Source organism: Hylobates moloch, unplaced genomic scaffold (genome assembly GCF_009828535.3).
Source record: "Hylobates moloch isolate HMO894 unplaced genomic scaffold, HMol_V3 SCAFFOLD_1, whole genome shotgun sequence".
NCBI lineage: Eukaryota > Metazoa > Chordata > Mammalia > Primates > Hylobatidae > Hylobates > Hylobates moloch.
The window spans coordinates 74,951,030-74,965,944 of NW_026652276.1; the positions used below are offsets into that span (position 1 = coordinate 74,951,030).

Sequence of the window (14,915 nt, forward strand, 5' to 3'; positions counted from 1 at the left end):
TTATGACTTCTGGTCTGCACAATATCTACTCAGCTAATGCGGAGAGTTGATTTTGAGGGGCAAAAAAATCAAACTTACAGTAAAACAAGTGAATTAAAGACTTTTTGACATAGTTTATTAAAATTTTAGATAGCAAGGCAGCTGATAGTTTAAAAATAAAAGCCATAAGGGAAAAAAATATATTCCAAGGCCTTTCACGAGAGTAGAAAAGAAAAAACATAGGTAACCTGTTATCATTAATATTTATAGCACATCTGTCTGAAAAACTGTGTGCTCTAAGGAAAACTCCATTGCATGGGGGTGGCTCTGAGGACTACTGTTAAGGTGAACAATGTATTATACTGCTCACACTTTCCCAATTCTGAGGCAAGAGTTGAGGTGATAGCCTTAGGCGGCATTCATATAAGTGGGAGGATGCAAGATCAATTTTTTCTAAGGGAAAAAACGTATCTTCTTTAGTCAGTAAATATTTTATAACTGCTTGGCACATCTCACAACATACTGCTTAGATCAAAGGAATGTTATCTACAGAGATGTTATTGGGAACATCATATTATACAAAACTATTGCCTGTAGCAGTGCTGACAAATAATATTCAAATCCATCATTCAATCTTAAAATAATTTTCTTAGCATCTCAAATTACAATGTGTCCCAGATAACCTCAAAAGAAATTTTCTGTCATCCACTTTCACAAGTGACACCATTTCTCCTGGTGGGGTCTTTGGGATTTTACATCAAGGAAGTATGGAATTGAGGTGCTAACCATATGCAGGGGCCAGTTAATACTTCAATGATTTGGATGTCAACTTAATTATTTCTTTTGATCAACAATGGCAGCAGACTGCTTTGTTGTCTGGATCTGTGGAATGATACATCATTTACACATAGATAGACCAAAAGAAAAAAACATTTTTAGTGTATTGGTGCTTCAAGGTTACTTTATTTGCATGAGTATATGTTAGAAGGAAGCTCATTTGCCATAATATTGCTCATCTCTGTATCTCTGTCTATCTAAGTCTCCAGTAATCACTAATATATAGCTTCTGGATTAAATTAAGGTATATAGAATTTCAATTTACTAAAAAATTTACTATGAATAACAGTTATGAAGGAGTTACCCAAAATAATGGGCTTTCTTTCCTTAATGTGTTTCTGCTTGGACTGAAGAATCTTTACAGGTTACTGGATATTTAAAAAAAAATAATTTCTATAAACTTTGACATTTAGATTAAGAATACAAACTCATTACTAAAATGTAGATTAATTCTCAAATCATAGGCAAACCAGGTATCAGACATCTAGGAGGATACTGTGGAAACAGTCAAATTTGCAACATGACATTTCTGAGGCTGGATTTTACAATGATCCATCATAGCTTACACTATGTAACTTTCTATATCTTAATGACCCATGCTGGTTTATAATGTGTAACTTTCTATCTTTATTTCTTCCGGAGACAATGGATGTTCCAGAAGGGGAGATTACAGGCATACTGTATATTTGAGGTCCTATGGCTACTTTTTACCTTTAATCATTTTTGAGCATATGTACAACTTACATCTTAATTAGAAGTTCAAACTCGTTAAAATATTAACTAAGCATACTCCTTGCTCTCACCATAGGCAGGCCGATGGAATTAAAAAATACGAGCACAGAATGATGGGACAGAATTGTTAAACCAGGAAATTAAGGACCAGAAAAGTAATTTGCCCAAGTTTACACAGCTAATCAATGTCAGGGTTGCAACTAGAATCCCAGATTGGTGCTCTTCTTACTGTATTAATGGACTCTATTAACATTAAAAGCTTGATATTCAAGAAAGACTTGAAAACCATTAATAAGATTCTATTCAAATTTTTTCTTATTTACCATGAATATAGCCTAACCCCCTTTTTTAATGAAGGCACAAAAACACAATAGAATTATACAACTTAATAGATCCAGTGTTAATATCAAATGTATTATTCCAAAAAGTAAAAGTGTCAGTTCCTATATCACTAACATTTTGCATGTTGGGTAAAATTTCCTATTCTGAGCTCTAACGACCAGATCATTCCTTTGAGCCACTGGAGTATGTGTTCTCTCTTTTAGTTCCCTCTCTCTGACTTAAGAAGTTTCAAACACAAATCTCACTGCGTGGTACAGTGACACATGAAACACGACAGACTGCTGACTATGGAAAGCCAAAGGGCATTAAAGCTTGCTTTAAACAAGATCATTGAAAAATCAGTTTTGTTTTAAGTTCATACAATGTCATATCATTAAACTGTGTTTTCATTTATGAAATATGACTGCCATGCCAATGCTATTTTGTTTTAACAGTGCTACTGAATGGTGAAAATGTTTCAATATCATACAATAGCCTAAAACACATTTTAGTTAAACTTTATTGAAATATTTATGAAATTATGGATCTCTGAGCTTAATTTTCAAATTGATTAACTAAAATTCATTGGGTTGCTCTATCCGTGAGCCCACTTCAATAGCAGACCTACAGGGCTAGAATTTTCAAATATGCCACTTATTGGTCTTATTCTATATCCAAAGAAGTATTATATAGTGTCCTGTGCATGACAAATACTTGCCAAATGTTGACAAAGGAAGCAGCTTTGCTGATTCTGACTTCCTGCTTTGTTCACTATAGCCACTACTATTGATGTATTCTGTAATTTGTTTCTACTATTGGCCCAGCAACTATGCGCAGAGACTTCAGAGAGGTGAAGCATACAAACAAGGAATGAGTCAATGGTGGAGATATCCAAAAGAAAAGAAAAGAAAAAAAAAAAGAGAGTGGAATCATGTCATTTGCAGCAACATGGATGGTCATTATACTAACTGAAATAAGCCAGGCCCAAAAAGACAAATACTGCATGTTCTCACTTGTACGTGGAAGCTGAAAAAGTTGATCATATAAGACAGAGGGTGGAATGACAGTAACCAAATACTAGAAAGGGTGTGTGGATGGAAGGGGGGATTCAGAGAGGTTGCTTAATGAGTACAAGCATATAGTTAGAAGGAATACATTCTAATGTTCAATAGCAGAGTAGGGTGACTACAGTTAACAACAATGTATTGTATATTTCAAAATAGCTAGAAAAGAGGACTTAAAACCTTCCCAACACATACAAATGAGAAGTACTTGAGGGTGATGGATACTGCAAATACTCTCACTTGATAATGACATGTTCTATGTATGTAACAAAATATCACATGTGCCACATAAATACGTACAAATATTATGTAGCAACAAAAAAACAGGTAGAGGCATCTGACTTCTCTGGGCATTAGTATAACGGTGCTGGTGCTGCGGCCATCAGAGCATTGGTGACAGAAGAATCCCCATGATGTTTTAGTCTCCTAAAGAGTAGCAGAGTGATTTCAAGCCCTTCTATTTCACTTAAGCACCATATACGTGCACCACAAAGTAGAAGTGAAAGCAACAGAAATCCATCTTGATTCTGAACAGGAGTTGGTATCTGAGTCTGCTCCCCATACATATTCCTGCAGACATGGGTGAGAGCCAAAATATCCAACAAACTGGAATAGCATGGGCACTAACTAATCAGGGTAGCTGGGAACAGTCATAGAGGCATACTACTGAGTACCTACCTTCTTTTTTTTTTTTTACTGTTATTATACTTTAAGTTCTGGGACACAGGTGCAGAACGTCCAGTTTTGTTACATAAGTCTACACCTGCCATGTTAATTTGCTGCACCCATCAATCCATCACCTACATTAGGTATTTCTCCTAATGCTACCCCTTCCCTAGCCCCTGACCCACTGACAGGCCCCAGTGTGTGATGTTCTCCTTCCTATGTCCATGTGTTCTCATTGTTGAACTTCCACTTACGAGTAAGAACATGCGGTATTTGGTTTTCTGTTCTTGTGATAGTTTGCTAAGAATGATGGTTTCCAGCTTCATCCATGTCCCTTCAAAGGACATGCACTCATCCTTTTTTATGGCTGCATAGTATTCCATGGTGTATATGTGCCACATTTTCTTTATCTAGTCTATCATTGATGGGCATTTGAGTTGGTTCCAAGTCTTTGCTATTGTGAATAGTGCCACAATAAACATATGTGTGCATGTGTCTTTATAGTAGAATGACTTATAATCCTTTGGGTATATACCCAGTAATGGGATTGCTGGGTCAAATAGTATTTCTAGTTATAGACCCTTGAGGAATCGCCACACTGTCTTCCACAATGGTTGAACTAATTTACACTCCCACCAACAGTATAGAAGTGTCTGAGTACCTACCTTCTTAGAGAGCATGTCTTCAGCTTGGTGAAGAGACAGTCTTCTGAATTTCTAGGTGGGGGTGAACTAATCCCCTTTATTTCACCATTATCAGAAGGTGCTTTCCTCATGCCCTGCCATGCTCTACTGCCAGGCAGGAGAAGAATCAGTGATGAAAAGTTAGTATTGCTTTGAGAGTCTTAATCTCCTCAGCTTCTGACAAAGTTGCTTTTACTCTGCTCATTGCTTAGTTCAGTTCAATTTCTTTTTTAATCTCTTTAGAAAAGGTGAGGTAGGTTTTTGTTGGGTTTGTCAAAGATCAGATGGTTGTAGATATGTGGCATTATTTCTGAAGCCTCTGTTCTGTTCCGTTGGTCTGTATCTATTTTGGTACCAGTACCATGCTGTTTTGGTTACTGTAGCCTTGTAGTATAGTTTGAAGTCAGGTAGCATGATGCCTCCAGCTTTGTTCTTTTGGCTTAGGATTGTCTTGGCTATATGGACTCTTTTGGTTCCATATGAAATTTAAAGTAGTTTTTTCTAATTCTGTGAAGAAAGTCAATGGTAGCTTGATAGAGATAGCAGTGAATCTATAATTACTTAGGTCAGTATGGCCATTGTCACAATATTGATTCTTCCTATCCATGAGCATGAAACTGTTTCCATCTGTTTGCATCCTCTCTTATTTCCTTGAGCAGTGGTTTGTAGTTCTCCTTAAAGAGGGCCTTCACATCCCTTTCAAGTTGTATTTCTAGGTATTTTATTCTTTTTGTAGCAATTGTGAATGGGAGTTCACTCATGATTTGGCTCTCTGTTTGTCTATTATTGGTGTATAGGAATGCTTGTGACTTTTGCACATTGATTTCGTATCCTGAGACTTTGCTGAAGTTGCTTATCAGCTTAAGGAGATTTTGGGCTGAGACAATTTGACTTCCTTTCTTCTATTTGAATACCCTTTATTTCTTTTTCTTGCCTGATTGCCCTGGCCAGAACTTCCACTACTATTTTGAATAGGAGTGGTGAGAGAGGGCATCCTTGTCTTGTGCCAGTTTTCAAAGGGGATGCTTCCAGCTTTTGCTCATTCAGTATGATATTGACTGTGGGTTTGTCATAAATAGCTCTTATTTTTCTGAGATATGTTCCATCAATATCTAGTTTATTGAGAGTTTTTAGCATAAAGGGGGTGTTGAATTTTATCCAAGGCCTTTTCTGCATCTATTGAAATAATCATGTGGTTTTTGTCTTTGGTTTTGTTTATGTGATGGATTACGTTTATTGATTTGCGTATGTTGAACCAACCTTGCATCCCAGGGATGAAGCCAATTTGATGGTGGTGGATAAGCTTTTTGATGTGCTGCTGGATTCGGTTTGCCAGTATTTTATACAGGATTTTCACATCGATATTCATCAGGGACATTGGCCTGAAATTTTCTTTTTTTGTTGTGTCTCTGCCAGGTTTTGGTATCAGGATGATGCTAGCCTCATAAAATGAGTTAGGGAGAATTCCCTCTTTTTCTATTGATTGGAATAGTTTCACAAGGAGTGGTACCAGCTCCTCTTTGTACCTCTGGTAGAATTCAGCTGTGAATCCATCTGGACCTGGGTTTTTTTTGGCTGGTAGGCTATTAATTACTGCCTCAATTTCAGAACTTGTTATTGGTCTATTCAGGGATTCAACTTCTTCCTGGTTTAGTCTTGGGAGGGTGTATGTGTTGAGGAATTTATCCATTTCTTCTAGATTTTCTAGTTTATTTGCATAGATGTGTTTATAGTATTCTCTGATGGTAGTTTGTATTTCTGTGGGATCGGTGGTAATAACCCCTTTATCATTTTTTATTGCATCTATTTGATTCTTCTCTCTTTCTTCTTTATTAGTCTTGCTTGTGGTCTATCAATTTTCTTTTCAAAAAACCAGCTCCTGGATTCATTGATGTTTTGAAGGGTTTTTTGTGTCTCTGTCTCCTTCAGTTCTGCTCTGATCTTAGTTGTTTCTTGTCTTCTGCTATGTTTTGAATGTGTTTGCTCTTGCTTCTCTAGTTCTTCTAATTGTGATGTTAGGGTGTCAATTTTAGATCTTTCCTGCTTTCTCTTGTGGGCATTTAGTGCTATAAATTTCCCTCTACACATGACTTTAAATGTGTCCCAGAGATTCTGGTATGTTGTGTCTTTGTTCTCATTGGTTTCAAAGAACATCTTTATTTCTGCCTTCATTTCATTATGTACCCAGTAGTCATTCAGGAGCAGGTTGTTCAGTTTCCATGTAGTTGTGTGGTTTTGAGTGAATCTCTTAATCCTGAGTTCTAATTTGATTGCACTGTGGTCTGACAGACTCTTTGTTATGATTTCTGTTCTTTGGCATTTGCTGAGGAGTGTTTTACTCCCAATGATGTGGTCAATTTTAGAATACTTGTGATGTGGTGCTGAGAAGAATGTATATTCTGTTGATTTGGGGTGGAGAGTTCTGTAGATGTCTATTAGGTCCACTTGGTCCAGAGCTGAGTTCAAGTCCTGAATATCCTTGTTAATTTTCTGTCTCATTGATCTGTCTAATATTGACAGTGGGGCATTAAAGTCTCCCATTATTATTGTGTGGGAGTCTAAGTCTCTTTGTACGTCACTAAGGACTTACTTTATGAATCTGCGTGCTCCTGTATTGGGTGCATATATATTTAGGATGGTTAGCTCTTCTTGTTGCATTGATCCCTTTACCATTATGTAATACCCTTCTTTGTCTTTCTTGATCTTTGTTGGTTTAAAGTCTGTTTTTTGAGGGACTAGGATTGCACCCCTATTTTTTTTGTTTTGTTTTGTTTTTCTTTCCATTTGCTTGATAAATATTCCTCCATCCCTTTATTTTGAGCCTATGTGTATCTTTGTATGTGAGATGGGTCTTCTGAATACAGCACACCAATGGATCTTGACTCTTTATCCAAGTTGCCAGTCTATGTCTTTTATTTGGGGCAACTAGCTCATTTACATTTAAGGTTAATATTGTTATATGTGAATTTGATCCTGTCATTATGATGATAGCTGGTTATTTTGCCCATTAGTTAATGCAGTTTCTTCATAGTATCAATGGTCTTTACAATTTGGTGTGTTTTTGCAGTGGCTGGTACCAGGTTTTCCTTTCCATATTTAGTGCTTCCTTCAGGAGCTCTTGTAAGGCAGGCCTGGTGGTGACAAAATCTCTCAGCATTTGCTTGTCTGTAAAGGATTTTATTTCTCCTATGCTTATGAAGCTTAGTTTGGCCGGATATGAAATTCTGGGTTGAAAATTCTTTTCCTTAAGAATGTTGAATATTGGCCCAGCTTCTGGCTTGTAGGATTTCTGCAGAGAGATCTACTGTTAGTCTGATGGGCTTCCCTCTGTGGGTAACATGACCTTTCTCTCTGGCTGCCCTTAACGTTTTTCCTTCATTTCAACCTTGGTGAACCTGACAATTATGTGTCTTGGGGTTGCTCTTCTCGAGGACTATCTTTGTGGCGTTCTCTGTATTTTCTGAATTTGAACGTTGGCCTGTCTTGATAGGTTGGGGAAGTTCTCCTGGATAATATCCTGAACACTGTTTTCCAACTTGTTCCATTCTCTCCATCGCTTTCAAGCAATGGGGAAAGGAATCCCTATTTAATAAATGGTGTTGGGAAAACTGGCTAGCCATATGTAGAAAACTGAAACTGGACCCCTTCCTTACACCTTATACAAAAATTAACTCAAGATGGATTAAAGACTTAAATGTAAGACCTAAAACCATAAAACCCCTAGAAGAAAATCTAGGCAATAACATTTAGGACATAGGCATGGGCAAATAATTCATGACTAAAACACCAAAAGCAATGGCAACAAAAGCCAAAATTGACAAATGGGATCTAATCAAACTAGAGAGTTTCCGCACAGCAAAAGAAACTATCATCAGAGTGAACAGGCAACCTACAAGATGGACAAAAATTTTTGCAATCTATCCATCTGACAAAGGGCTAATATCCAGAATCTACAAGGAACTTCAACAAATTTACAAGAAAAAAACAAACGAACCCTTCAAAAAGTGGGCGAAGGTTATAAACAGACACTTCTCAGAAGAAGACATTTATGTAGCCAACAAACATATGAAAAAAAACTCATCCTCACTGGTCATTAGAGAAATGCAAATCAAAACCACAATGAGATACCATCTCATGCCACTTAGAATGGCCATCATTAAAATGTCAGGAAACAACAGATGCTGGAGAGGATGTCGAGAAATAGGAACACTTTTACATTGTTAGTGAGAGTGTAAATTAGTTCAGCCATTATGGAAGACAGTGTGGTGATTCCTCAAGGGTCTAGAACTAGAAATATTGACTCAGCAATCCCACTACTGGGTATACACCTGAAGGATTATAAATCATTCTAATATAAAGACATACACACACGTATGGTTATTGCAGCACTATTCACAATAGCAAAGACTTGGAACCAATCCAAATGCCCATCAATGATAGACTGGATAAAGAAAATGTGGCACATATACACCATGGAATACTATGCAGCCATAAAAAGGAATGAGTTCATGTTCTTTGCAGGGACATGGATGAAGCTGGAAACCATCATTCTCAGCAAGCTAACACAGGTACAGAAAACCAAACACCTCATGTTCTCACTCAGAAGTGGGAGTTCAACAATGAGAACACATGGACCCAGGGAGGGGAACATCACACACTGGGGCCTGTCAGTGGGTGTGGGGCTGGGGGAGGGATAGCATTAGGAGTAATACCTAATGTAAATGAGTTGATGGGTGCAGTAAACCAGCATGGTACGGGTATACTTACGTAACAAACCTGCACGTTCTGCACAGGTATCCCAGAACTTAAAGTACATTAATAATAAAAAAAAGAGATTAAGTAAAAAAAAAAAAAGAAAAAGAAAAAAAGGAAAGGAGAGGTAGGTAAGAGAGAGAGGAAAGAAAGCTAGTATTTGTAGTTATCTTACTCTAAAAAACTACTATTAAACTAAGACAACTAAGAAAAATATATTCCAATAAAAAATTTTAAAATTACATTACAAAGGTGAACATGACTATTTCAACAATCTGTACTTTAATTAATTAGTGAAGAATCCAGATTAGTAAAAAAATTTTTAAAATCCAGATTAGTATTAGACCTCTTCTAGAATTTGTCTAGTAGGTTTTCCAGTTTCCACCAGAAAACCCTCCAAAAATACTTATCTATTTGGTTATCCCGGTAGACAAAAATCTTAGCTCTAACATTAATCTGGATTTTTTAAAAAGGCAAATTGTAGAATCTAAGGAGCAGGTATCTGAATATGTCTTCTATTCATATGAATGGCAGGTGTGTGTGGCAAACTTTTCTCCATGTGTTTGCACCCTGATCAACCCTCGTTTTCTTTATGGTCAAATCAGCGACTTCAGCAGGCACTCTGCACAGAATCATTGGTTTCAGAACATGATGCCCTATTCAAAGGAAGAGTCTCATTCAGAGAAACACTAATAATTTTGGGTTAAATAGCTAATAATAAACTTAAAAATATTTAGCTGTGACTTTTACTTAAACATTAAAAAAGAGTTAAAGCAATATATGAATATGGTAAAAAATTCAAATAGTACTGAGCAAAGTTAAGTGAAAAGTAAAATCCCCCCTTTTTTACTCCCAATCCTAGTTCCTCTTCTGATAAATAAATGATGGTTGATAGTTTCTTTTTCATTCTTTGAAAATAGGAAGCAAAGGAAAGAAGGCAGGAATGAAGGAGAGAAATAAGGAGCAAGAAAGTTGTACACAATGGGATTATTTTGTACACTCCTTGGCATTTTGGTATATTTGTTCTACAGTATTTCTTGGCATCTGTTCCCTGTCAATGCATTTGGATCATTCTTTCAAGTTTGTATTATGATCATTTTCAAATATATAGAAAATTACAAAGTTTGGTACAATAAGCAGCCATACACTCCGTCTTGATTAAAATTGTCAACATTTTGCCCTATTTGATGATTCCATCTTTCAATTATCTATCTAGCTTTTTTTGCTGAATAATTTCAATGTAAACTGCAAATATCATGACACTTCACTCTAAAATCCTTCAGCACTTAGTGCTTAAAACCGAGAACATCATCTCGTATAGCCATTTCCGTATCTAACAAAATTAACAATAATTGTCAAATATAATAATAATTAATAACACTCAGTGACTACCAAAATGTCTCCAATTATTTCACAATTGTCATCAATTGATTTCTGTAGAACTTGTATTTAATTAATGATGACATCTTGAATTTGGATGTCAAGTTTTTAAAATCTCTCATAATCTAGAACAATGAGCTTCTTCATATATTTTTTAAGGATGACATTGACTTTATGAAGAGATCAACCCTGTTTGGTTGTTTCCTCAGGATGTCGTTTAACTTGTTCCTCTACTCCCTCATCTTCTACATACCTAACCAATACGCCTGCATTTCGTGCATTGTGGTAAATGTATTTTGTGTATTTAAACTCCTTTAATCCTTACAACAACCCAGAGATGCTAATTATACTAGTACACCTATTTTACTGATAAGAACCTGGAGGTTAGCGAGGTCAATTCAATTCTCTAAGGTCTAATATTGTCTGTGTTCTCTTCCCTGTTCTTTATATATGTATGCCACATATAGTCTTGTCTAGTGTCATAACATTTAGAGTTGGAAAATACGTAATTTTACATATCAAGAAAAAAATGCCCAGAGAGACCAATTGTGTGATACGGCTAGTCATGTAATTATTTAGTACATAATTTTCAAATGCAAAAAGCACTTAATGAGCTGGTGTCACCACAATAGGTCAGCTGACTTCTCACAGGGTGGCATTACATTTGTAAATCTGCCAAGGTATAAAGCAGTGTTTACAAAGTGTGGCAAGCAAGGTAATTTTTGATCCATGCGTGAAAAATTTTTATTTCTGTAGTAATTTATTCTAATGCGTCTTAGGGAAATAACATAACTAGTTCACTGACCTCAGATATTAATCTTTAATCTGAGGCTCAGTTTAAAAAAGGGGTGAGTTAATTTAAAGAAAAATGTTAATAAAACAATGGTTCAGAGGTTCAGAGGATATTATATAGTTAGAGCAATAAAATTATGACAGAAGAGAATGAATCCATAGAGGACCTTTTTTAGGATGAGCTCATGTTAACTTAATTCATGTATGAAAATGGAGTGTATATTTATTAATTCATGACGAGAAATAAAACAGTTGTGTGTGCTGGAACTCTCATCTATGTGATGAATAAATTATCTGCCCATAGGCTGACCTCAGAATTAAAACAAGGGAAAATTATTTAAATGATTCCAAAGTTTAATAACTTCAGGCCAAATATGTCCAGTTCATCCCTGTTCAGAAAAGTTCTGGCCTTGTCAATGGGACTTTTACACCAAAGCTCCTCTGTTAAAATTTATCTATCTCTTAGACATTACAAGATCACCAATTTTCTCTTCTAGTTGATTAGGTATGCTGATATTCAATATTGTTACTGGAAAACCATATCTGAAAAGACATTTTGCCTCTCTAAGGTATCATTACATATCTCTGCTCCAATCCGTCCCCTGTTGGCGATACAATATAACTCAGAGAGGTTATTTTTACTTCCCTTATGTCCAATTTATGGTAGGCTCCAAATATTAATGGTAGATACTAGTTACCTTGACCTAGATTGCTAGATTCTGGCGCATTTTCTTCTATACCATGTGCCCTATGCCAGTAACTTCCACAGAACAAACAAAATGTCCCACACTAATAAATCTGAAACCTATAAAATTTATGATATGACACATCACCGCCTCACTCCATTGAATATATATATTTTTAGTAAAATATAGGCCTTTACTGCTTACAGTTAATACAATGAAGATGGAAGACTGATAGCTTGCTCCTGAAGTCCCATAAAGTCTAGAGAATTTATCCCCAGGCCCATGCCTCCACCCTCCACTGTTTTGTACGTTTACCTAGTTTAGTGATATTAGAGACACAAGAGAATTTGAATGAATTCTTACAACGATTTATACTCAGACCATCGATTTAAAAATGAGTATTATTAAATCTACTAGCTTGTTTATCTTTTATTTTTACCATTCTACAGAAATCCTGCTGGTGGCTGTGGATCAAGGTGAAACCGGCAGGCCAGGTAGGTTCATCTTCAAAGTTTGTACCTTAAAATATTGGCCACATATCCATCTATGATTTGGGTAGTGGTTAGATATACAACCTGAGTTTTTATTGAATGGTACTACAAACCATGTTTCAAAATAGGAAGAATGACTGTAGAAGCAATCATCTCAACTCTGTCTCCTAAAAGTTTACTCTCATAGACCTTAAATGGAATTAAAGTGAAATCATAATGTATACTGATACACAAAGACCACTTCCATGTAAAGGGTTTTAGTTTATTCTCTCCAATTCACAATGGAACAGCAGGCTAAAAAAGTCATTTGGGGTCAAAAACACAATGTACACTGTTAAGAAAATGAAGAGACAGGCCATAGACTTGGAGAAAGTATTTGCAAAACATATATATGGCAAAGGACTTTTCACCAGAATATGTAAAGAACTCTTAAATTGCAATAATAATAAAACAATAATCCAAATTTTTAAAAATGGCAACAAAGTAAAATGGACACTTCATCAAAGAATTGAGGCAGGTAGAAAATAAACATATCAAACGTTATTCAAAATTATCAGTCAGCAGAGGAATGCAAATTCAAGTCACAATGAGATACCACCACACACCTATTAGCATGTCTCATATATTCATATGAATACTCATAATGGGTTAAAAAGTCTGACAATAGCAAATGCTGGCAAGGATGTAGAACAACTAGAACTTTCACATATGGCTGGTGGGAACACAAATGGGTACAGCCACATCCGAAAATGATTTGGTAATTTAATATTTTAAAAAGTTAGCATACACTTCTCATATGACCCAGTTGTTCCACTCCCAGGTATTTACCCAAAATAAAAAAAGATATAAGTTCACATAAAACCTGTACACAAATATTTATAGCAGCTTTATTCCTTATTGCAAAAATCTCACAACATTTCAAATGTCACCAAGTAGAAAAGGGAAAAACAAACTGTGGTACATTCATACACGGGCATACTATTAGCAATAAAAAGGAATAAGCTGCAGATACATGCAGCAACATGGATGAATCTCAAATGCATAATGCTAGAAGAAATATGCCAGACTCAAAAAGTTTTATATTGTATGACTCAATTTATATGTCATTCCAGAAAAGGCAAACTGATAGAGACAGAAATCAGGTATCAGTTGATTGTCTGGAGGGAACAAAGGGGAGAAGTGGGGACTGATTATAAAGGAGCATAAGAAAACTTCTCAGTGTAATGGAAATATTCTACATCTTGATTGTGGTGATGCCTACACAGCTGTATAGGTCTGTTAAAATTCACAGGACAATATATTTTAAAAAGCAAACACTATAAGAAAACTGACACACACATACACACACATATCATAGATTAGATAAACTTGAATTATGGAGATCTGGGCACTGGTGACCCCAAACTGCAATTAGACCAAAGTGCACTATGCTGGGCACTGGAAATAAAATGATGAGGAAAAATACACATAGCCCTCGCCTTCCTGGAGCATTCATCTAGGCAGATATTAATGAAATCACTGTGTAAATGTGAAAACATACACTGTGATAACTGCTTTGTGTTTTGAAGAAAACTACCTGAGTAAAGAGTTTTAGCATCAAGAGACTTTGTACCCCTTTCCACTCTCTCCCCCACCTTATTAGCATGTTAATATGTTAAGAACCCCAAGAGTCTCTGCTGTGACCATAAAGATGCTTAATTGAATATTTACTACATGTATTTGGTTGTGAAATTTTCCTATTAGCATCTTACAGAATATTTAATACTACATGTAAAGAGACATAGGAATAAATAACCATATTATATTTTTTCAATGTTTAACTTTCTTCATTAAATTGATATTAACAGAAAGATAGCAAACAACCCAAAACCACTAAGAGGGAAAAACATATTTCCCTGTTTTGGTTTTTTTTCTGGGTTTTTGGATAAGAGAATGAATCAGGAACTAAAAAGAACTGTATGTTCTCTCCAGATCTATTTCTGATGAAATCTCCCTGTTTGGCAACATTTTCAGCCTCGAAATACATTATCCAGACACCCAAATTCTTGACATGGAATCATAAAGCAATCTCGACTTTTACTTAATAGGTTTGCTGTCCTATATTGTAGGATGGAGCAAATGAGTAAATACATTGATATTGTTGAGTGCAAAGCTTCTTACTGTGAGATAAAGAAGATACACATATTTAATGGAGGAAGGCAAAGATCTATGTGGGTTTGGATTAGAATTAGAGATTTCAGCATGATTTTATTATTTATAAACGTATTATTTAATTTAAAATTTAAAAAATCTTGATATGGCTAAGGTCCACTGTCACTTTAACACCAAAAAATAAATATGGCATTTACTTAAATAGTTTTTATTCTGCTCATGACCAACTTCATGTTTCTTTTCAAATCACCTTCTCTTTTTCTTTTTCCTAACCCTTTTGCTGTACTTTCAGTTGAGCTGCAAATTGTTCCCTTCAAAGTGAAATTGTTTTGGAGTTTTCAGCAAATATTGCTGTGGCTTAGGCTTTATACATATATACTT

At 35.7% G+C, this 14,915-nt stretch overlaps 1 protein-coding gene and 1 non-coding gene across 5 annotated transcripts in view; one reads left to right on the forward strand and one right to left on the reverse strand.

Annotated features, from left to right (window-relative positions):
• Window positions 1-14,915, reverse strand: part of B3GALT1 (beta-1,3-galactosyltransferase 1) — a 594,483-nt gene that overhangs the window by 228,646 nt on the left and 350,922 nt on the right. The gene's annotated exons all lie outside the window — the stretch shown is intronic.
• On the forward strand, window positions 9,370-9,431 carry LOC116809874 (U7 small nuclear RNA). Its single transcript, XR_004370044.1, has one exon. It is a non-coding gene; the product is annotated as a U7 small nuclear RNA (small nuclear RNA).